The sequence below is a fragment of the Equus quagga genome, chromosome 8 (genome assembly GCF_021613505.1).
Source record: "Equus quagga isolate Etosha38 chromosome 8, UCLA_HA_Equagga_1.0, whole genome shotgun sequence".
Taxonomy (NCBI): Eukaryota; Metazoa; Chordata; class Mammalia; order Perissodactyla; family Equidae; genus Equus; species Equus quagga.
This window is the reverse complement of record NC_060274.1, coordinates 32,103,259-32,125,633: the sequence shown is the minus strand read 5'-3', so window position 1 is coordinate 32,125,633 and position 22,375 is coordinate 32,103,259. Positions and strand designations below refer to the sequence as shown.

Genomic DNA, 22,375 nt, shown 5'->3' with positions numbered 1-22,375 from the left:
CAGAGACTCAGTTTCCTTTGATGGAACCTCCTGAAGAGACCTTCCTCCCACCTCAAAACCGGCCTCCTGTGAAACCACCTTCCTTTTGAACACGTTTCTTCCCAGGAAGTCCCTGAGGGGCAGCTCCCCACCGTTCTCTGAGAGCGGGGACAGTCTTTGGAGCAGCCTTATCTTTTCCCCTGTGGACTGTCCCCTCCTTACTTAATTCTGGTCTGGTACAACAGGACTCACCCAGCCCGCAGGTGAACAATTCACTAAAGAACACCCCCACCGACGAAACCTGGGTTTATAGCTGTCTTTACCGTACTCACCAGTGTGAGTCAGGGCATCTCAAATGAACCGCAGGAGTTTTCACCTAGTACCGAAATCTGAGTTACCTAAAGCCTAGGACCTAAATTCTGAGGGAAAAATGACCCCCACCCCAAACCCACACTGATTGCTGGAAATTAAGTCATTAGAGGTCCACCTAACGGCAAACCCCAGGCACTGCATCTGGTGGGTTCACTCCCCAGTCGGGCGTGTGGGGAGAAGGGAGTCTGGCAGGTGTCCTCACAGAGGCAGGCGCTGAGCTGTTCAGACTCACGTTCAATGCCACGGCAGTTTCAGTGCCTGTGGATGTGCGCCCTGGGCTGCTCAGGCCCCGGACTACTAAATGTCAGCTTGACGGTGGCTCCACTTTACGCTTTGGTCAGCTTGCTCTCAGAACCGAGGGGGCACTTCACTTGTACCCACACACGCTTCCCTCACCAACAGAAGAAAGTCAGCATTGCACACAGGTGGAGATGGGGGCTGGGAGGGGAGGGAGACACACAGAGGGTTAGCATTGCAATCAGTGTTCACTGTTACAACTACAGCACGCGAAAGCCCTAAATGGGGAGGGATCTGAGTAACAGCATAGCAACTACGTGTGTAAAGTATGACTCAAACTCCTACATTTATAGGTGCCAGATCACCGTCTACACAATCAGCAAACTCAGGGAAATGCTCAATATTTTCTCTCCTAGAGCCACATCAATGTCTCAAAAGGACTTCAGAGAAGACCTGTTTGGGTCCATTTCCAGAAACGAAATGTCCAGCCTCTCTGTGCTTAGATTTTACCCTCCTTTCAAGCTAATAGGTTAGCCGGTTGCTGTTTCTTGCATGCTGCCAGAAGACAAGGGATGGATCAGAGACTAGAGACTTTATTATGCAGAGCATGGCACCCAGCATGAACACCAGCGTCTCTGGTGGGGCCTCTTGGAGTCTCAGGGGAGCAGCCGGATGGCATAACCCAGAGGGTGACCACACAGGCAATGAGCTGAGGATCTTGGAGCTGGGGGGAGCCACTGCTTTTATAGCACGCAAGCCTGCTCTTTGTCCAGGGGAAGACAGTCCCTTGTCCCACAAGGTCACCAGCTGTGTAAACAACCCCGAGAACTGGCTGAGATAAAACAGTGGTTAGGATTTTGCATTCTTGGCACACACAGCAGGACGTGAGGGACCCAGGGAGGCTCTCTCCCGACAGGGACCACCTCTGTGGCTGAAAAGCCAGAGCCACACAATTAACTGGCCCGCCAGAACTGTGTGGAATGGGAAGGCAGCAGTTCCCAAAGGAGAGGGTGCGGGGCTAAACAAAAACGAAAACATAGCAATGGCAACAGCAAGAGCAGCACGTGTGCACCAGCCTCCAATGAGCCAGAGGGGGTATCACCCAAACCAATGTACTCACGTGTGCACACAGCAAGTCCTGCCGGGAAACAAGTGTCCGCCACTTTCTCTTCTCCTGCTCTGGCTGTCTCCAGGAAAACCCGCCACCAAGGCCTTCGCTCCCACTAAGCTGTGGAAATGTGGCTTCTGGGGCCACAGCAGAGCAGCTGTTGCCTGCGTCCGAGGTGCTCCATAGACGCCCAAGGACGAGTCTTCCGGGCATGTGACATTCTGAAACCACAAGTGTCCTTCTCCCCAGAAAAGAGGGAGCACCCACCTTTTTCTTTGTGTTACGGTCCATTAGATGTGACCAAAACAGAATTCTTCCTATCCATGGTGACAGCTTTCAAGGAGCATATTTTGTCATTTTTACTTCCAGATCTCAGGCCTGCTCCCATCTCCAAACTGGACGCAGAGATGGGGCCTGGGGTGAGGAGAGGGCCGGGGCTGGGGCAGAGCAGCTGACGGACCTCCAGCCTCTGCAAGGCCTGTGGAGTGGCTTCCCCAGGCCAGCTGGTTTGTTGTGTTCTTCCCTAATCTCTTAGCTCCTGTGTAAGGACTCAGGCTGGTCCCTGATCGTTAGTGGGAATTGCCCAAACCTGACAGGGTGGACTCTATTTAGGTTTATATATTTAAGCATATATATATGATACATGCTCAGCATATATAAACACTTTAAATCTTTCAGACCATGGTTTTCCCTCAGGCTCTGCCTTCCTTTTCTCTTTACCTCCTTTATCAGCTCTTACTCCTTTTCTTCTTTCCCACTTCCGATGGCTGGAGCCAAAGAGGAAGAGATAAGGGAGTGTTGTCACAGTTGGGAATTGTCAGGACGGGGAGAAATACACCATTTCAGTTCCTTTCCCAACTACTACTTCAAATCTTTTTTTTTTTTTTTCCTTCTTCTTCTCCCCAAAGCCCCCAGGACGTAGTTGTAGATTCTAGTTGTGAGGGCCTCTGGTTGTGCTATGTGGGACGCCACCCCAGCATGGCCTGATGAGCGGTGTCACATCTGTGCCCAGGATCCGAACCAGCGAAACCCTGAGCCGCCAAAGCAGAGCACACGGACTTAACCATTGGGTCATGCGGCTGGCCCCTCAAATTTTGAATTAAAAAAAAAATTCCTCTTAAGAAATCCGAACATGTCAGCAGAGATCCCCACGGCCCCCTTGGTGATATGCGGCATCTTTGCAGCCCTCTGGTGGTGGAGGCCTCGGGGCTGCTGGTGTCACCTGTGCTGAGGAGCACCACAGCCACTTGGAGGCAACTAGCAGAGGAGCTGAGGGTGGAGTGGACCCTGCTGACCATACTGTGTAGGACATGGACTTCAGGTGACCAGTTTCATCCACATTCACTTCTGGGCCCTTCTGACCAATGGATTCGATTTCTAAAAAGCTAGCAAAGATTAAGTACCCACAGAAGAAAGCAAGGCCAAGCTTGACTTCATTAGCACAAAGAGGTATTCTCCAAAGTCTAGCCTGACTTGAGAGCAGGGATACCAAATGGTTTTTTTGTTTGCTTTTTTGCTTGAGGAAGATTTGCCCTGAGCTAACGTCCATTGCCAATGTTCCTCTACTTTGTAAGCGCGATGCCTCCACAGTGTGGCTGATGAGTGGAGTAGGTCCATGCCCAGGATCCGAACCGGCGAACCTGGGCTGCCAAAGTGCTGTGGACAAAACTAACTACTTGGCCACAGGGCCAGCCCACAAATGTTTTACCTTTCATTACCAACGCACACTTGACTACCTAGAGCAGGGGTCAGATTTCTTGCATTTCTGTAAAGAGTCAGATAATAAGTATTTGGCACTTTTTGACCTAAAGAAAGTAAAACGGCCAGTAACTTGACCAACAAAATGGGTTTATTCAGGAATAGCAAAGGAATTGCAATTGAGGACAAGCCAGCTATAGCAAAAGCCACAGGCAAGTCCAGCAAGCAAAGGAGAGGAACGTTATTATGTAGAGAAAAAGGAGGAAGTTGGGAGTGGTTGTTTTGAAGAAAATCCACTGTTGGAAAGTGAGGGTTCAGGGCTGTGGTGGTTTCTCATTGGCTGTGTCCAGGGCAGTCGATTTCTTGTTGGGGATGCAATGTACATCTCTTCCTGTTGGGGTCTGTCATTGAGGATGCTTCCTGTTGAGGACTTCTTCCTGGTGAGGTCTGTAATTGACAATCCTTCCTGTAGTTGAGGTCGAGTAGGGGCACATGAGGGCTCTGCCTTCTGGCCCCCCAACTCCATTTTAAATGAGGTTTCCCCTTATTAATTTTCACAGGCTTTTAGACTGTATGGTCTCTGAGGCAGTTAATCAGCTCTGCCACTGGAGTACGAAATTGGCCATAGATAATATGTAAACAAGTGAGTGGAGCTGTGTTCCAATAAAACTTTATTAATAAAAACAAGCGGCAGGCTGGATAAGGCCCTCAAGGCACCGTTTGCCGAGCCCGGACCTAGCAATCACTGCATTGTAATGGAGTATGAGAATGCCTCCAGGCTCAGGGGGAGCGTGGTAATCAATTAGCCTTGCCTGCACAGCTGCTGTAAGTGGAGTAACAGATTCTAGATCAGTGGTCCACAAAGTGGGCTGTGCCTACCCCAGGACACGTACAATGTGATCTATTGAGATATGGGGGAAATCATTAGAATTTCTATTAATTTCTGTCTTACCTGTTTTCATTTGAGACTACTGATCTTGTCCACCCCACCGTGGATCCATGGAATTTGCAGTGAGTCAGTCCATCTATACTACTCAGGAGTCAGGCTTACAAACCTCTGAAGAGACCATCACATCAGATGCACCCTGGAGTGGCAGTATCTGCTGATTGCCTCTGCCCGCTGGTCTGGTCTGGGCTCTGTCTGTCCCCCAGGAATGCCCCCAAGAGGAGAGCAGTGTTCCATAATTCCTTGCAGGCAGTTTCTTTGGGGAGTATGGTGGACTTGCCAGACTAGAGGAGTCTTGGACTCATAGTTCTGTCTTGACTCTGATCAGTGGCTCAGTTATTGATCAGAACCCAAAGAAAGAGAATACACCCTCCCACCCCCTCAACCCCCCCCCCCCACACACCCCCCATTCACAAGAGCATTGAACAAGCTGTGCTTTTCTGGCCTCTGGTGGCCTGCCTCTCCCTTGGTAGTTCAGACCTGCTATGTACAGGTGGACAAATTGTACGCTGCACAAGGGTGCCGTATCTAAGGAGGCATCGTTCACATTGTAAACATGGTAGACTTATTGCGACAACTTTCTGGTATATAGCAGCACCTTGTTCTAACAAAATCAGTACATGATGACAATTTCTGACCAACGGATGTAAGGTATCTTGAGGAAGGGGTGCCTTTTTAATTCCACAAGGGCACACCATGGGTTAGCAACAGCCACAGCTACACGACACCTCTAGTAGGTAAAGAAGGGAAAAGAAGGAAAATGCATGGAGTCCAATAGATTGGAACTCTTCTGGGGCAGAGATGTCTTGTGCACGCCCTTTACGGTGTAGGGAGACTTTTCCAGAGTGAGGCAGTGTTTGAGTGCTGAATCAATAGCATGAACCTATAAGAGCAAGGGCCAGAGCTGGTGGTCAACCCTCCAACAGCCACCTCTACCGGTGACTGGAGGTGAAGCGGCAGAGGGACAGAAACGATTTCCCTCCCCACCCCTGCCACTCTCCCTTCCACATGGAGGAGGGGAGCTGGAAGAGGCAGGCGGAGCAGAGAGATGTTAAGCCACACACAAGCCACAGAGAAGCAAGTGACAAAGTGGGACTCCCCCGGAAGAAAGTGAGTGCTGTCTTGTGGCTGCCCAACATCCGCTCCTCTCCCTCCTGATAACAGCTCCCCACTTGTCCTTTGGGAAATGGTTGTGCCCCACTGTGCAAAGGCTCCGACACTGCCAGATAAATACCCTGCCTTCTACTTGCCCAAAGGACAGTCCCGTGACTCAAGCCAGGCCAGCAGGGCCCTCCCTCCCCATCTCTGGGATGGTCCATTCTATGTGTCAGCTTGACTAGGCCATGGGGTGCCCAGGTATTTGGGCAAGCATTATTCTGGGTCTTTCTGCAAGGGTGTTTTTGGATGAGATTAACATTTCAATCAGTGGAGTAAAGATTGCTCTCCAAATGTGGGTGGGTCTCATCCAGAATAGGACAGAATAGAACAAAAAGACCTATCCCAGGAATAAGAGAGAATTTTCCAGCAGACTGCCTTTGGGCTCCATCTGCAACATGGCTCTTCCTGCCTGACAGCCCTCCAGCTGGAACATAGGCTCTCCCTGGGTCTCCAGCTCCGACCTGCCAGCCCACCCTGCACATTGGGCTTGCCAGCCTCCATAACTGTGTGAGCCAATTCCTTATCGTAAATCTATGTGTGTGTGTGTGTGTGTGTCTCCTATTGGTCCTGTTTTTCTCTGGAAAACTCTGACTAATACACTCTCCTTCCGGATTTTGACTCATGAGTATAGACACTCAAAAATATAGGAATAGTCAGAGAGCTTTCATTCCAGTAGCGAGGTCCTGCTGACTGTCATGAACCAAACCCCTCCAGAGATGCTCTCAGCCTCTTCATTTTCTGGAACTGGCTTCAGTCTTCCTAACAATTCTTTGATCACCCTATATCTTCTTTTCGTCCACAAACATTTACTGAGTGCCTACTATCTTCAAGCTTCTGTTCCACCAGAGAAACAGTCGTGAACAAGCTGGCCCCTGCTCTCATGGAACTTAATTTCTAAAAAGTGCTCTTCTTCTTAAGTAGGTTAATTCTGATTCAAAGAGTTGATTTCTGTTGCTTGCCACCAAAGCATCCTGACTGACATTAACATTCTCCCTTCAGAGACTCTAGCTCTGCCCCTTCTCTGGGTCATGTTGGATAAGCCGGGTACCAGGACTCCACAGGAGTCAGAGGAAAAAGTCTCTGGCTCTGTGCAATTCTCAAAAGCCACTTCTCTATGATCACCCCAAGGAAAACCTGGGACCCCACCAGCAGACTTGTGTAACATACTCACTTTAGGATAATGAACAGCTCAGCAGGAGCACCTTCATCAGGGTGGCTTCTCAACAGGATGCCCTCCATCTAAATCATCTTTGCTCCCCTCCTGCCTATGACCTGAGAAGACACATGACAATGAGCGTTACATTGCTTGTGCCTCATTATGACTTGTTTCAAGTTTAATCATCTTCACCAGAAGCCTGTTTAATGCCCTTCCCCAAGCCCACAGGATTTATTCTGGGATTAGGCAGGAGACAAGATGAGAGACGCTGATTGAAGTGGATAGACACGGCTTTCTTATCAAGTAGCGCCAGACAGGTATTTAACACAATTGAAATTCTATCTCGCAGCAAGCAAGCGTGCTGTTTGTTTCAGTTGGGGTTTCAATGACTACAGCTGGGAACTGTCACAGTTTAGTTCAGCACTCCTGGCAGACTTTGGAGCCAGCTTGCATAATGCAGTGTCTAAGGAACATGATTCCAGTCGAACAGAGCGTGTTTGCGCTTAAAAACAGAACTCGGTCCCATAACAACTCACACATAAACCGTGAGGCAAGGGGAGGAATGAAATGAAGTAATAGTCACTGGGGGCTCCTGAACGCCTGCCCCAGTCACTCAGAGCCCACGATCTCTGGGAATTGCCAGCACACTGAAGCCAGCCCTGCTCGGAAATCAAATGGCAAAAATAACCGCACTGACCCAGTTAAATCAAGAAATATGAGCGCACCTTGAAGCAGGCGGCCATTCAGGGGGCCTCTCCAGGCCAAGCCTCCTGGGGGATTTAGCTCTGTGTCCTAACAGAATTAACTGTTGTAGGTCCAGTGGCAGATGCGCTGGGTTTACAGCTGGGTTGAAAGCTGAGCCCGAGTGAGGTCTGAATTCCACCTCGCTGACGCATCCTCAGTGCGTGTGCACGTGCTCTGCTCTGTACAGAATGCACCAGACGTGGTCCCCAGCTCCTTCTAGATAGATAGGGGGGTCTCAAGACCCACTGCTCGGGATTGCAAAGAGCTAAGAATCACAAAAGAAAGATTTGGGTTTCCACACCAGGAGACACATTCGAACAGTAGTACAGGTCTAATTGGAAAGGTCGGCCAGGGAAGGAGTAGAAATCTCGTGCCTGGGTACATGGAAAGCTAAGCCATCGGAATAAGTGATACTGTAATACACTACCAGAAGGAAGGATGTGGGAGGACAAAGAAAAAGAGGCTGCCTCCTACCCCAAACTTGCCCTCACCAGTCCTCTGGCCTGGAAAATCCCTTCCCTCTCTTTTCCTTTCTTCCCCTCTTTAAAATTGGTCTACAATGCCCGTCTCCCTTCCAAACTCACCAAAACGGTCTAAAGTTCAATTGGACACTTGGGCCAGTTCTTTATTTCCAAGTGTGAAATTCCAGAGCATAATACCCTCTGTGCTTCACCATCACCTGGGGAGCTTATAAAAATTACAGTATGTGGTCCACGCCCCGCAGAGATGCTTGGGTGGTGGGTCCCATGCACGGGTCGATGGAAAAAGACCCCCAGGTGGTTCTAAGGTGCAGCCAGAGCTGAGAATCATGAGCTATGATGGAGAAAAAGCGCTCCACCGCTTCCCTAGGGAGTGGGCAAGATGGAAGACACGTGGATTCTCCCACTGACATCCCCCACCCCTCTGCCAGTCAGTCAGCAAGGGAATGAGCTAAATATCACAGAAAGGTGGTTGAGGACTTTCTATTATTTTTTATCACAGTAAAACTCTCAGTGTATTATGACCTTTATCTCAAAGAAGTTTATCTTCTAGGATTGACTCAGGACTGGAGCATTCGTAACCAGCTAGGGGGCTTTCAAGCCTCGGCCTGGGCTGCCGTGTTCAGAACACGCCGCTGCCATCACACCCAGCCGGCAACGCTGCGCCCTCTGCTGGGCCTAAGGTCATAGGTCGTTCCCAGGAAGGGATGACTTGGTGTTAAGCACTCATTCTCCCATCCAGTGCCAGATTCAGGGCAGAGGGTCCAGAGAAAGTCCCTGCTGCCTCAGCGCGGGTTGGAAAGTCTGGTGTTTCCCCTTCCCGCACTGGGCTCCATGCCCCCCTGACTAACGCCTTCCTTATTGTAGCTTTGCGCCAAGGGTCACTTGTGGTTCCCACTGGTATAAGTCCTGGAGGCCCCACTGTCCATCCTGTGTGCCCTCCCCCAGCCTGTGGTTCAGTCCTTTGCCCTTGAAAGCACCATATGTGCTCTGCTGTGTTGAATCAGACATTTTCAAAGAGCCGGAAACCTTGAAAGAGAAACCAAAGGACACAGCAAGGTCACAGAGTAGAGTGGTTAAGAGCTGGCGGGCGAACCAAACAGGCCTGGATTTGAATTCTGTCTCCATCACTTACTGTTATGCATCTGGGACAAGATACCTAACCTCTCTGAGCCTCAGTTTACTCAACTGTAAAGTAAGTTCAGTTACAAACTCTGTATCATAGGATTGGTATGGGGATCAAATGAGATGTACCTGGCACCATGTGACTACCCCAAAATGTCAGCCATTATTACCACTGTTATTATTAGTAAAGTAAGAGTGAGGGGAGCCTGATGGACAACTGGCATCTCCTGAGACTCAGTGTGAATTGTGAAGCAACAGGACTTGGGGCCAGAAAACCTGAGTTTAGAGGCATTCCCTTGCTCTATGATTTTCAACAAGTCACATCACCTCTTTAAGCTTCAGTTTCCACAGCTACAAAATTGTGATGATAATATAATAGTAATGTCTACCTCCCAGGATGATGGGGAGGACTAAATGCAATAACGCACGTTAATATGCTTGGCAAATGACAAAGAACCATATAATATTAGTAATTATTATTCACACCCAGTTCTCAGCAATTTCTGAGACTGGTCCTGACAACTGATGAAAGGAATAAATGGATTCTCTAAGATTAGAAATGGAAGAAGATAAGGCTCAACTCTCTCGCCTTTCGTCTGGCAGCTCAAGAAAGTCCAGGCCAGAGGGTGAGCCCCAGAGAGAGGAGGAATCTGATTAAAAGGGAGCATCTGGCTGGGCTACTGCATCCTTAAACGCTCCCATCCTTTGATTCAGGATGCCTACTGTTTACTTACCACGCCATCTCACATTGCCTTACATTGACATCCTAACATTAGCCAAAGTTATTGATTTTCATAAAAGATGACCTTCACAGAAGATGGCCCAAAACCACGGGGCAAAAAAAAAAAAAGAGGCAGAAAATATCATAGTACGTGTTTCTTCCCCCAAGGAGCCTTTTTTCTTGGCTCGCAAGTTTTTTATTGTTCACCTTTTTTTTAATATTGCATTTTAGGTGACATTTTTTCTGGTATTTAATTTTTTTGTGGGTTCGCCAACCTCTGCTAGTTCGCTAACCTATGCTATTTTCCATTGCTACCATAAACAAACATTTCTAACTGGAAAGTTACAGGCAGGAGCAGCTATGTGAGCAAGAGACGGGGATTTCAAGGTCGGAGTATTGCTTACCACCTGTAAGCAGGTCCTTGACGCCCCTATTAAAACGGAAGCTGCAGGAGCTCCCTGTGGGTCCGGAGCTCCCTAATTACAGCGTCTCCTCCTCCATCCAGCAGCTGTCAGAGCCTCCACTGACCCAGGCTGCCCGCCATTCACGGCAAAGAGATAGAAGACCCAGGACAGCTTAAAATGCCAGTCCTCCAGTCCATTGATCTTTAAGGAACAATCAAAATTGAGCCAAAGGAAAGGAGTTCCGATAGTAGAATTCCAGGCTTCGCTCTTGGGGGCCCAAGAGGTATTATGGGACCAGGCAGAAGATCATTTCTCCAGTGACACTTTAAGTCAGGAGTGTGAAGTCTTTAAATGACTTCCTACTGCTTTGCCCATGGCGTACTAGAAAGAAACTGGGGCCAACTGGACCTGTGGACATAGGAAGCGAGCCAGGAGGGGGAGGCCAAAGGAAATTCGCGAAGAACGTGCCGGAGTGCTGCTCCTCCAGAATTTTTTACATGCTTGTGGATGCCACGGGGTTCACTCAAAGGGAAGAGAGGAAACCTAGCGATTAGGAATGCTGTCGTGAAAAGGCTCTGAGGAGGAGTATCTTGGAATTGGGTCATGTGTAAAATATGTACTAATCACAAGGAGAGCCCCTTTTGAGAGCTTCTTCTAGCCCCCAAGTAACTTCGTTTTACCTCCAAATTAGAATGCAAATTAAGAACAAGAAAGGGAAATTTTAAGTCACTCACCTAAATCTACGAAATTAAATCCTCCACCTACACAACACTACATTTCACCAGCAAAATAGCAGGGGCATTTATTGCAGTCCCTGGTAAGTATTCAAACACAAGAGCCTAGGGAGCTGCTACAAAAAGCACTGGCACTTGATCGTATCAGGCAGGCAAATCAGGAAATGGACATTCTTATATGACCGAAAATTAAATTGATGAATTAAAGTGGTGTCTATCAGCTACCAAGAGCTCAGCTGACCTGATTCCCCTTGGAGGGGCCCTAAACACATGAAGGAATGACCAGGTGGACAGGTGGTCAAGGCAGCAAGTCATAAAGGGGTTGACACATCCCTGAAATGAACTGGAAATCTGCCGTTGGTGACCTCGGGTCCCCATGCCCAACTCCTGACACACCGGTGAAAGGTGGTTTTGTCCTGCTGGGACCAGCTCTGCCCTCAACCAAAATAAATATTGGAAGACTATCATTTTGAGGGAGTGGCAAATTATTTGCCTGCTTGAAGCATCTTTGTTTGAGATGCCTCTTTAAACCCAACTTTTTCAAACTAAGAGCACAGAGGAGAGGTACAGCCCCAGGACTGTCGACGTTGGGAAGGGGGTAAAAATTGTTCTCGTTCATCCTTTACCACATGGCCAGTGCCTTCGTCTGCCCACGGTCAGGAAAAGGGTAGGATGGGACGAGGAGAAGAGAAGGAGAATGAAGCCAGGCCTGCCCCTCACCCAGTACTGTCTCAATTATGTTTCATGGCATGGGGTAGAACAGAGGTGAATATCGGGTTTTGAAGACTTCTTAGGTGCCAAAGACTCTGCTGGTCGCATTATGTACGTGCTCTCCTTTGAATTCTCACAACAACCTCTGGAGGTAGTTACCACTATTCTCGTATTCCACATGAGGTTCAAGAGGATTTAAGGGACTTATCCAAATTCACATAGGGATTCAAACCTGGGTCTGACTCCCAAGCCCCCCCCGCTCACACGGCACACATCTTATGCACCTCTTAGCTTCCTCAGTGCCATTTTGGCCTGGACCCGCAGCTACCAGCTCTGGCTCAGTTGCCTCCACAGCCAGGAACTTACTCCCCCAGGGACCAACCAGAGTCTTGCCGGGAGGGTCAGGGCCTTCCCTTTGTTGCTATTGCGCAGCTGGGCTGATAAGCCATGTGCCCTGAGATTTCTGCTTCTCCCACCACTTGTGGACTTGGCTAAAACACAGCCCCTGAGATGGGCTCTCCCCAGCTGCCAGCAAAGGGGGCCAGAGAAGCAACGCAGAAGTGGTGCCCGGGGAACCACCTTCCCTTGGAGAGACCCAGTGTAACAATTTTCCTCTCCCTCCTCCCTCCCAAGGATTGCTCCAAGGCACAATCTCTCTGAATACCCTCCTGAGTATGCTCCATGTGGCTGAAAAGGCTCACCTGCCTGTGTCTTCAGAGCTCTTCAGGAAGCAGCGCTGAGGCATCCTCTGCCTTGCTCCCCGTCCTTCCCTGCCTCCCTTCACCTTTTCCCTCGCCATCATTGTGCTGAGGTTGCCCTTTCCGAATGAAGCACCAGCTTCAGGCTGTTTCCTAGGCAACTCTGGCTTTCTGGTTTTGTTTTTACTTATTTATTTCATTAATAATGAGATAAGTACCTGTAAGCCTACCATCCAAAACCAAAGCTAGAACCTCAACATAACCTTTGTCTAACCAGTGGTCCCTCATACCATTCTCAGCCTCTCCCCACACAAGACAACCATCACCCAGAATTCTTTGCTTTTATTGCATCCATACGTACTTCTACAGAATATATTCTTATATTCATTATTTCCTCCTCTATAAAAATTATATCCTGTCATACACATTTGGGGCATTTACTGTCTTCACTTCACGTTTTATTGTTTCCTTGCTAGGATTTATCCACACTGGTGTGAATTAGTGTAGTTCACTTCTTTTTGTTGCCATATAATATTCAACCATGTGAGTATATCACGGTTCCTCCACCCACTCTCCTGTTGACAGGCATTTGGTGAGTGTCCAGGTCTTGCCCTGTGATCAGTGCAGCTGAGAACATCCATGCACATGTCTCCTGTTGTATATCTGCACGAATTTCCCTTAGGTCCATCCCTTGTTGGGTCATATGGACGTGAATGTTAAACTTGAGAGAGAAACCCAAACTGCTTTCCAAATTAGTTACACAAATTTGTGCCCTTTCTATCATACTATGAGTGTTCTCTAAAATCCAATTTTTATGGTTCCCCTTGTTCGGATAGCTGCCAAAAATGAGAGTTGCTGGTTGACAGAGAAGACATTGTGTCTCCTCTGCGTATCTGCCTTTTTTAAGGGGATGCTTGACGAAGCTGTGCTTTTAATCCAAAGCAATGAATTTCTCAGGCTGGATACCTCAGGGCCCCTCTCTCTACATTCTACATCACATTCACTCATTCAGTGCTTCGCTGAAATGCTTACCGAGTTCTGGGGCTGAAGGTCCTATAGCGGGAGACACGGGCCCTGCCTTCAAGCTTCTTAAGATCAGATGCGTGAGAAAGACAAGAAAACGAATTCTGTTGGACTTGGACGCTATCTCAGTCTTCCTACTTCTTCTTCACTCTTTTCACCAGATGAATTGGGTAACTCAGGTTGACCTGAGGCAGTGGGGGACACAGGAATGCTCTGGGGAGAGCGGGCAGCGATAAACTAATCTTGAAGTCACCCAAAGGCCAGTAACTACAGGTAGGCCCAGCTGGCTATTTGCTGTCGTCAGTCTCCTTCCACTGTAAATTTCCCGGGAGAGCTTGGCCCCTCTTGACAAGGACAGCTGGTTCCAGGGTGAGTCACAGCCCTGACTGCCCCATTCTCAGAGGCTGGTAGAAACCTGCCCTTCTACTCAGGCACATCCACACAAGGATCCCTTAGAATGGATACAGTATCAGTTAGGGCCTCTCTTCCCCACTCCCTACACACTGCGTGCCTCTGCTTGGCTTCATCTTCAAGTTGACTCCACGTGGCAGGAAGATGGACTCCGGCTGCCCCCAACCTCTAGAGTTCTTAGAGCCTATGATCCTAGAGAAAGGGTATTTTTCTGGATAGCTGATAAAATATCCAGAGAGACTTCTGACTGGTCCAACTTCTATCACATACTCTTTCATCAACTAATCACTGTGACTAAGAAGATAAAATCCTCTGATTGACTGAGCCTGGATCACATACCCCTCCTTGGGCCAAACCAGCTGATCGGGAGTACTTTAGAATGAGGGTGGAAGATGTGTTCCCCCAAAAGGATGCTGGGCAGACAAAGAAACGTGTGCCCACTCAAAGGCCCACGAAGACAGTAGTTTTACTCGATTGCTCTCGTTCATTTTCCTCATATTACCTCTTTCACTAGCACAGATGTGAGAACAAGGCAAAAATATATTTTACATTGTTCTTCAGTGTTGTATTAACTATAGCACAATTATCCTTGTAATGTACAAATAACATAAGTCACCTACTGACTTCCTATTTCCAATGGCCGTCGTAATCACTTACAGAAAAGAATGTTTACGAGCATGCATGCAGCCTCTCATAGGACATATTTACAGTCCCCCTTTAACAGCAGAGCAAGCAAGGACCTCAAGTGGCTCCCCACACGCTACCCTTAAGTTTAGAATGAATCCTCTTCTCCACTTTGCCTCTTCCCGCTACCTGGGTTACTGATCCAGAACTGCTATGACTCACTCTCCTACTTGGAGCATTTCAGTCAGTTTTCTTGTTAGCTTCGTTCTGGGGCTCTGGGTGTATTCCTTAGTCCTCTCTCTCACCAGCAGCTCCACGACTAATCACCTTTCTCTGTTTTCTTCTCCTGAGGCCAGTCTATTAGAATTCTTAACCCTGGAATTTCTGGAAATGTAGCCGAGGGATGGGCATTGTGTTGGGGGTGGAGGGAGCACACAGCAAGTAGGTCTTAAACCTCACAGGTAGCGGTCAACCTGACCTACTCAATTATTAGAATTGGCTCTGAGGAGCCCCTCAGTGTTTAGAATACTGAGTCTACAGAATTCCAGAGTTCTGGGAGTGTCATAAGATTATCCCTAGAAATCCTACATAGGATTTCTTACATAGGATCTAACTTACTCAGGACCTCAGTCAAAAGTAACTGATTATATAGATTACAAAGACTACGGCCATTACCAGTTTATCTCTGTTTTACCACAGATTTTGCAGGGTAGTCAAATTGTAGAGCAGAAAACAAAAAATATAGAAAATGTATGTTTTCTTCATTGTACATATCACAACTTGAAAATATATTTCTTTTTTCTTCTTTTGGTTTATCTTTCCTTTTAGAATGTAAACTCACTGAGGACAAGAATATCTTGTTCAGCTTTGCATGATTAGCACTTAGCAAAACACCAAGTCCGTATGAGTGATCAATACACATTGGAAGGAAGAGTTCTCATTTCAGGTCTCTCTGAAATTGAGTATGCTGAGAAAATCCAGTTCTCCCAAAACTAAATTGTGCAGGAAGCCACACTTACTTTATCTCTGCTTCCCATTTTCCTTTTCTTCCATAATGAGCAGCTTCTCCAACATACTTCCCAGGCATCCAGCATCCCTTTTGCAACTTCTTGGCAGCCCAGAACTTCCTCCTTCGGGTAAGCTTGTCCCCCTGGGATGGTGCCTCAGATTCTAAGATGGCCCCTTCTTTCCTACATGCCTATGAAAACTCCCATTTGTCTCACTACTGGAGAAAAATAATCAATTTTCCATTAAGTATAGTGCTGTAATAGACCATTGAATGCAATAATTCTCCAGGGTGTTTGTATTTTCAAGCACACAGCAGCTAACCTAAGATAGAGAATGTGTTACGATGGTCTTTCAGGATCTGTGTTACGGCGCCAGAGGATGGATGAATATTTCCACAGGCAGGTGGCGGGGTGCTTGGGGTTTCCCTCATTCTCTCAGGGTTAAGCCTCAATAACAAAAAGTCAATAAATTCCTAGGCTTCTCATCATTTGGTCAGTCTAGGAAATGAAAAAAAAAAATGAAGAGAAATAATAAAGCAGAGGAGTTTAAATACAAACAAGCAAAAAAATCTTGCTTTTCCTTCTAAGAAAATAACAAGAATAATCAAATATTGTTTCAGAAGGCAAAGACCAATTTATTTAGCTTGTAAGAAAATTACAAATGATTGTTGCTTTAAAAAAAAATGGGGTGGACAGAGGGTATAAAACATACAAAGCTATGAAGCATAAAGAACGATCATAAGGATGTTCTCCAAAAGAATCCTTTAAGTGGCCAACTCCGAAAGTGTAGTTAAAGTAAACATCCATTTACATTTACAGTCAACTTTCTAGAAACCAAGCTACTGTATAAAACAGCTTCTTCTGCCTCCTAGAGAAATTGTAAACAAACTTCCATTGCCATCATTTCATCAGCATCAGAATTTTCCCTGCCAGCTTCTACTCAGGCATTTCTTTATTTCTCTTCGTCGTATCATTTTAGAAGACTGATTTTTTGTTGTTGATAAGATTACAGACTTCCTGGGCATGTGACTGGTCAACAGTGAAAGGGATCATCTTTGGTGATCTGTTCTCTCTTAATAAATGCTACAGTGTCCCTCAGAAGATCATGGTGGTTGGGCCCGGCCCGGTGGCGCAGCAGTTAAGTGTGCACCTTCCGCTTCTCGGCGGCCCAGGGTTCACCGGTTTGGACCCCGGGTGCAGACATGGCACCGTTGGCAAAAGCCATGCTGTGGTCGGCGTCCCACGTATAAAGTAGAGCAAGATGGGCATGAATGTTAGCTCAGGGCCAGTCTTCCTCAGCAAAAAGAGGAGGATTGGCAGCAGATGTTAGCTCAGGGCTAATCTTCCTCAAAAAAAAAAAATCATGGTGGTTCCAACACAAAATCTACAGGGACAGAATCAGGAAGGAAGGGCTGCCATGCATTTTCTTGGGTTTCCTACATTCGACACAGGAAGTTCAGATCCTGGGGTGGTCCTGTCCAGCATGCTAAAAACAAAGCATGAAGATCCGCTCCGTTTACTTTCCCGGATTGCTCACACCCTGTTCTCTCCCTGGCAGGAAGTCAGGGTTCTGCACTTGCAGAGAACAGAATAAACAAGCCATCCATACAGTACTAGGGACATTTTGTTTTGTTTCGCATCAGACTTCCAGAGAGAGCCCTGGGTACAATGCAATGTTAAGCTTGAAATCTCCGTGTAAATCTTTTGGGCCCTCTGCTTCTCAGGGAGACAAAACGTGGACTAATTTGAATAACTATTATGACAGAAGCAGCTCAAAATTGGATTCTAAAATCTCCATATCCACCCAGCTACGTAACTTAGGCAGTCAACTGAACCCCGAACCCCTGGATAAGATTCTGGGACCAGCTAAGACATCTTCACATTTGTCTTCATTCCCAAGTCCTGATGTGTCGTTGGAAGTACTCCATTGGTGTTAATTAACATATACATGAAATTGGTGACCTACAAACACTCTCATTACACAGGCGTAAGTCAAAGGAGATGAAATGGTAATGCTCCAGGAAAATTTGTAGCTCTGACAAAACCAGGGCGGGAACCAGCGGTTTCTGAGTCTAAATCTCGTGCTTTTGTTGCTGGCAGTATTGTGCTGGTAGTGCCACCCTGGCTGTCTACTCTTGCTCATTGTCACCACATCTGGGACCTGAGATTGCAAGACCAACAGGTTTAGAAAATATCAGCTATCTTGAACCCACCTGCTAACAATCTTTTGAGTTCGCCTTCTAAACTACTGCCACAGGGATCTTCCTAAACTGAAATCTGATGTTACTCCCCTTTGCCTCCAAGCAACTGACTGCCAGAGAATCCAGTCCGGAGTCCCAGCTGGCGTAGAAAGCCCTGCCTCTACACTGCTCCCCTTACCCAAAGCATCAGACATATTGAGGAAGTTAGTCCCACAGAAGAACCCCCCCTCCTCTATCACCGTGCCCTACCTCCTGCTGTACCTGTGCCAGGAACCCCCTCCCCCCAACCCCCCCCCCCCCCGTGGAACCCCCTTCACATCTCTCAAGCTTCAGGCCTGTGTCATTTCCTCTATGAGGCCTTTCCTGATAAGCTTTCTTCTTTCTGGGCTTCCCTCTCAGCAAAACACGCACCATAATTCCTACACCCTCCCTTAACTCAAGCATCACGTGAAAAAAATGACTACAGAAGGTCTCTGAAAGACGCAAAACACTCTACAAACTCCAACTTATTTGATGATAAAAGCTATTTTACAAGAATCCTCTTTTCTTTAGAAACCTAATCACAGTACTTGTGAGATTATTATAAAATTAACCTCTCCAAATTAGAACATTTTCCTCATTGATTCACTGCTTACACGTGAGCTAAGCTTAAAATCGTGATGAGAACTCTGCTCACTTTAGCCACAAATAGATTAAAATCAGAGCCAGGTGAAGAGGATTAGCATGAACTTTGCCCCACATGCTTTCAGTAGTGAAAAATTATGTTTTCTTTGCTTTCTAGAATTCTATTCCCAACTTTCCTATTTCTTTCCTTTTACCAGTGGGATGGTCGTCCTTATAACTCTCTCTTCCAGCCAACAAATCAAAGTTTGATTTCCTTAAATGACTTTGCTCTGGCATTAAGTGTTTGTTGCTTCTTGACCACCCAGTCAGGAGATTGACCCACCCTCTGCTTCTGGGACACAATGATCATAACGGGTAATGTTTACTAGGTGCCTGTTCTGCACCTGGCACTCTTTTATATGATATCTGAAAATTACAAAATTTAAACCTCACTACAACTCTCATTTCCTCTCTGCAAAACGGGAATGAGAGCATGGAAACTTAGGAAGGTTAAACCCCTCGCTGATGGTCACAAAGCAGAGGCAGGATTTCAGCCCAGGAGACGTGGGAGAACACAGCCCTGCTGCTGAGCAGTGAAACTGACCGTGGCTGTAAAGGACTGCAGAGCAACCAGAGGGCTCTCTTGCTCTCCAGAAACTCAGGCTTAGTGCAGTGGGGGTGGGGCCCAGGGCTGTGAGAGCAGACACCAGGCTTCAGGCCAGCACCTGAGTCAATCATATGCCACAGTAAGTCGCAGCCACAAATTTGGACACAAAAACCTAAGGGAGCCGATAGGGGGCAGGTACTAACACCCAGACAGCAGTCACAGAGCAAGGGGCCCCTGGGTCAAGGCAATTGGCCATATACTAAATCCTTCTCGTGCATTTCATTCGGTTTTCAACTGAATGGAAAATGATTCTGTCTTGTTCATTTCCCTCCACTCCTCAACACCCCTTCAAAAACGATCTCGTTAGATTAAACGTGGTATGCTGGATTGGATCCTGAAGCAGTGAAAAGCCATTAGTGGACAATTGGTGCAGTTTGAAAAGTTCTGTAGTTTAGTTGATAGTAATATGCCAAAGTTAATTTCTTTGTTGTGACAATAGCATCTAGGTTATAGAAGATGCTAGCATCAGGGGAAACTGGGTGAAGCGTACACAGGAACTCTTCGTACTCTGTGACTTTTCTGTAAATCTAACATTATTTTAAAAGCTGAAAGCTAATTTAAAAAGACCTCAGTTTAATTATTTTGAGATTAATTTATGGTGCCCACTGAGTCAATATATTGCACAATTTAAATAAATTTAGAGTGATTTTTAAATTTTTCTAAAATGATCGTTGAATTCATCAGTGAAAAGACCTGTGTTTACAGGCAAAACTCAGGTTTTGAATGTATTGGTATTAAACACTATCTTTTCAGAAAAAAAAGATAAACATTGCTTGAGAATGAGTTACAAAGTCTTATCTTCCCAATACAGTGACTAGAACTTTGAGAAACACAGAAGAATAGAGTTAGGCAAGGATATGATTTCCCTAAACACAGCTTCCTTCTGACCTCTTTCACATCCTAAAATTCCAAGTACCACAACCTGGAATATGTTTTATAAACAGCAAAGAGAAGTTTAAAAACGGCAAATTATGTAGGTAACTTAGCCATAATTATACTAGCACGGATAGGACAATTTTGCGTGACAAGTATTATTTTCCATAACAGCCTAGTAGGGAGTGGAACATGTTGTGCCCAGAGCTTCTGGCTCCTTCCTCGGATTTGAAGAACAAATTAGAAAATGACCAGTGTTGTAGTCAATGTGATACAGCTATCTGAACATTCTTCCCAGATTTGGAACAATTGTGCCTTCAACGAGATGCTATTGTTTAAACAGTCTTGTTTTTCTGGGATTAAAAAATTCACAACTATCTGGTTGCTAATCAGATTGCACTTGCTCCACCAGCCACTACCAGCTCTTTCTCCGGAAAGTGGGAGCTCCCAGAGCTCAGCTGACTGGCAGAGCAGTGCTGGCCAATATATCACTGAAGGTAACAACAGTGGCTCACTCTTGCTTTGCTTTGCCCAGGCAGATCCTGTGAATGAGTTCTGACAAGTGACCAGATAACTATTCTTCTGCTCACCATAAGTGGTCGCCATCTTTTACAAAACCTAGTGGCACACGGCCAAAGAAGCGAACTTAAAGTTCAAGGTGCGTGCTCTAGCACTAAAGGTTTCCTGAGGCGAAACAACCATGCCTTCCGCTGCTGGGGATGAACAAGAAAGAGAAGTGAAAGTGAGGAGAGGCAGAAAAGAGGAAAGAGAAAGTCAAGCTTCTGAGAAGGTGAGAATGGGCTCAGCCAATGCCAATTTCTGAGACCTTCAAAAAACGAAAAAAATGGAGAAATGCCAAAGCTGGGTTACTAAATTACAGTGTATTTCAGATTTTTCAAGTTAATAAATAAAGTTGCAAAGTGAACAGTGTTTTGATCTGTCAGTGGCTATCTCCTTTGGAAATAACATCAGAGTCTAATTTGAATCTTTGTGAATATGGAGCCCAAGCCAGTAACAGCACTACTATCCACAACGCAGCCCCAGGTGCCCACCGAAAAAGCCTCAATAGAGTGGGAGTAAAAGTTTAGAAAAATGGACTAAAGAGGATACAAAGAGAAGAGTAGCAAGGAAGCCAGTAAAGAGATCACTACCTGGGGGCTCCAATAACTGGAAGCCAGGGGAAGAGGTGCAGAAACAAAGTAGAAAAGGAGAAAGAAGAGGAACCAGGAAGACTTGGAACACTGTTTACAGTGGATTCAGGTGCACTGGGTACCACTGCAACGTCATCTTCCACCGATTCAGCCCTGATGGGCATCTCCAATGCCTTCTTGTTTAGTAAGAGGAGTCTACAATCACCCACTAGGTGCCCACTTAGCATAAAGCACTGTTCTGGGGACTGAGGAATGGGAGTCAGGATAAAAAGAATAAGATTGTCTCTGTCAACAAGGAAACTGAAATATGTTCTTCGCATTCTCTGGGAAGCCAACAACAATCAGGTGTCAAAGGAGAAAGGGTTAGCTTCCTAGAAAGATGTTCAGTACGTTGTCAAACCCTTCTAGAATAACTTCAGTGGCAAGGAACCTGCTAATTCATAGCTAGGTGCTTGGAAAATCAGTTAGTATACATAGGTAAGTACTTGGAAGTTGGGACTGGATCCTATTGTGCTAAACTCCTTTCTTCCTTAATTACTTAAGTGTAACATGGTGTTAACCACCCTACCATACATGCCAATAGGCCATCATTCCAGCTATCCAAGAACTTTCAAGATGCTGGGTAAGCCAGTAAGGAAATCAAGACTTCGGGGCTCCGATACTCCGAGGCCAGGAGGGAAGTTTCACTTAAACCGAATCTTGAAGGGGCAGCGGCAATGAGCCTTCTGCAGAAAGACACCAGGGTCGCCCCAAGGACAGGACGTGACCAACAGGTAAGAGAGACGGGTAGGTGGGTCAGGAGCCTGTCCAGCCAAGCTTTTTCTATTCGGTATAACCTTCCTCCTACATCCTTCAACTCTGGCTCCAATTTGACAAGTTTGACCAAAAAAACACCTCAATTTCCAGAAGAACCTTTGGGGAATCACGCTTCGGACATACCCTACGGCAGAGACGCCCGAAATCTGTGGTCCTGCAAGAACTTTCCAGCATTTTCATAAAAGGCCCCGAAGAGCAGCCCGGAAGCGCGGCTTCGTCTGTGTAGATGCTTTAGACATCTACCTAAGAGCGGGGAACCGCGAAGGGCAGCGGCGGAGGCTGCCGGCCTGCGGGAAAGCCGACAACCGCGCAGGCAGAGCGCGCATGCGCGGGAGGAGCCGGCGCGCCGGGCTTCGGGGCGAGGGGCGGACGCGCCCCCGGCAGGGGCCCTGCGCGAGCAGGGTGCGCATGCGCGAGAGGAGCGGCTCTCCGGGCTTCGGGGTGAGGGGCGGAGGAGCTCCCGGCTGAGGTCCCGGCGCGGGCAGGGGGCGCATGCGCGGCAGGGGCCGGCGCGCGGGGCCGGGCTTCTGGGAGGGGGCGCGGCGCTCAGCATGGCGTCCAACATCTACGTGGTTCGCCAGCGGATCAGCCGGCTCGGCCAGGTGCGCCCCGGGGCGGCGCCGCCCCTCCCCGGTCCCCGCCCGCTCGCCCGCCTGCCTCTCCGCCCCTCCCCGGCCCCGCCCCTCCGCCTCGGCGAGCCGCCCAACCGCCGCCCCGCCCGCCGCCTGC

At 47.4% G+C, this 22,375-nt stretch overlaps 1 long non-coding RNA gene across 2 annotated transcripts; it reads right to left on the bottom strand.

Annotated features, from left to right (window-relative positions):
- Nucleotides 1-3,548: 3,548 nt before the first annotated feature.
- On the bottom strand, nucleotides 3,549-22,345 carry LOC124243746 (uncharacterized). Of its 2 annotated transcripts, none has more exons than XR_006889768.1 (3): nucleotides 21,770-22,345; nucleotides 6,670-6,770; nucleotides 3,549-3,860 (listed from the first exon to the last, which is right to left on the bottom strand). It is a non-coding gene; the product is annotated as an uncharacterized LOC124243746 (long non-coding RNA). The 2 variants fall into 2 exon arrangements; XR_006889767.1 differs by lacking the exon at nucleotides 21,770-22,345 and adding an exon at nucleotides 10,128-10,451.
- Nucleotides 22,346-22,375: the final 30 nt, after the last annotated feature.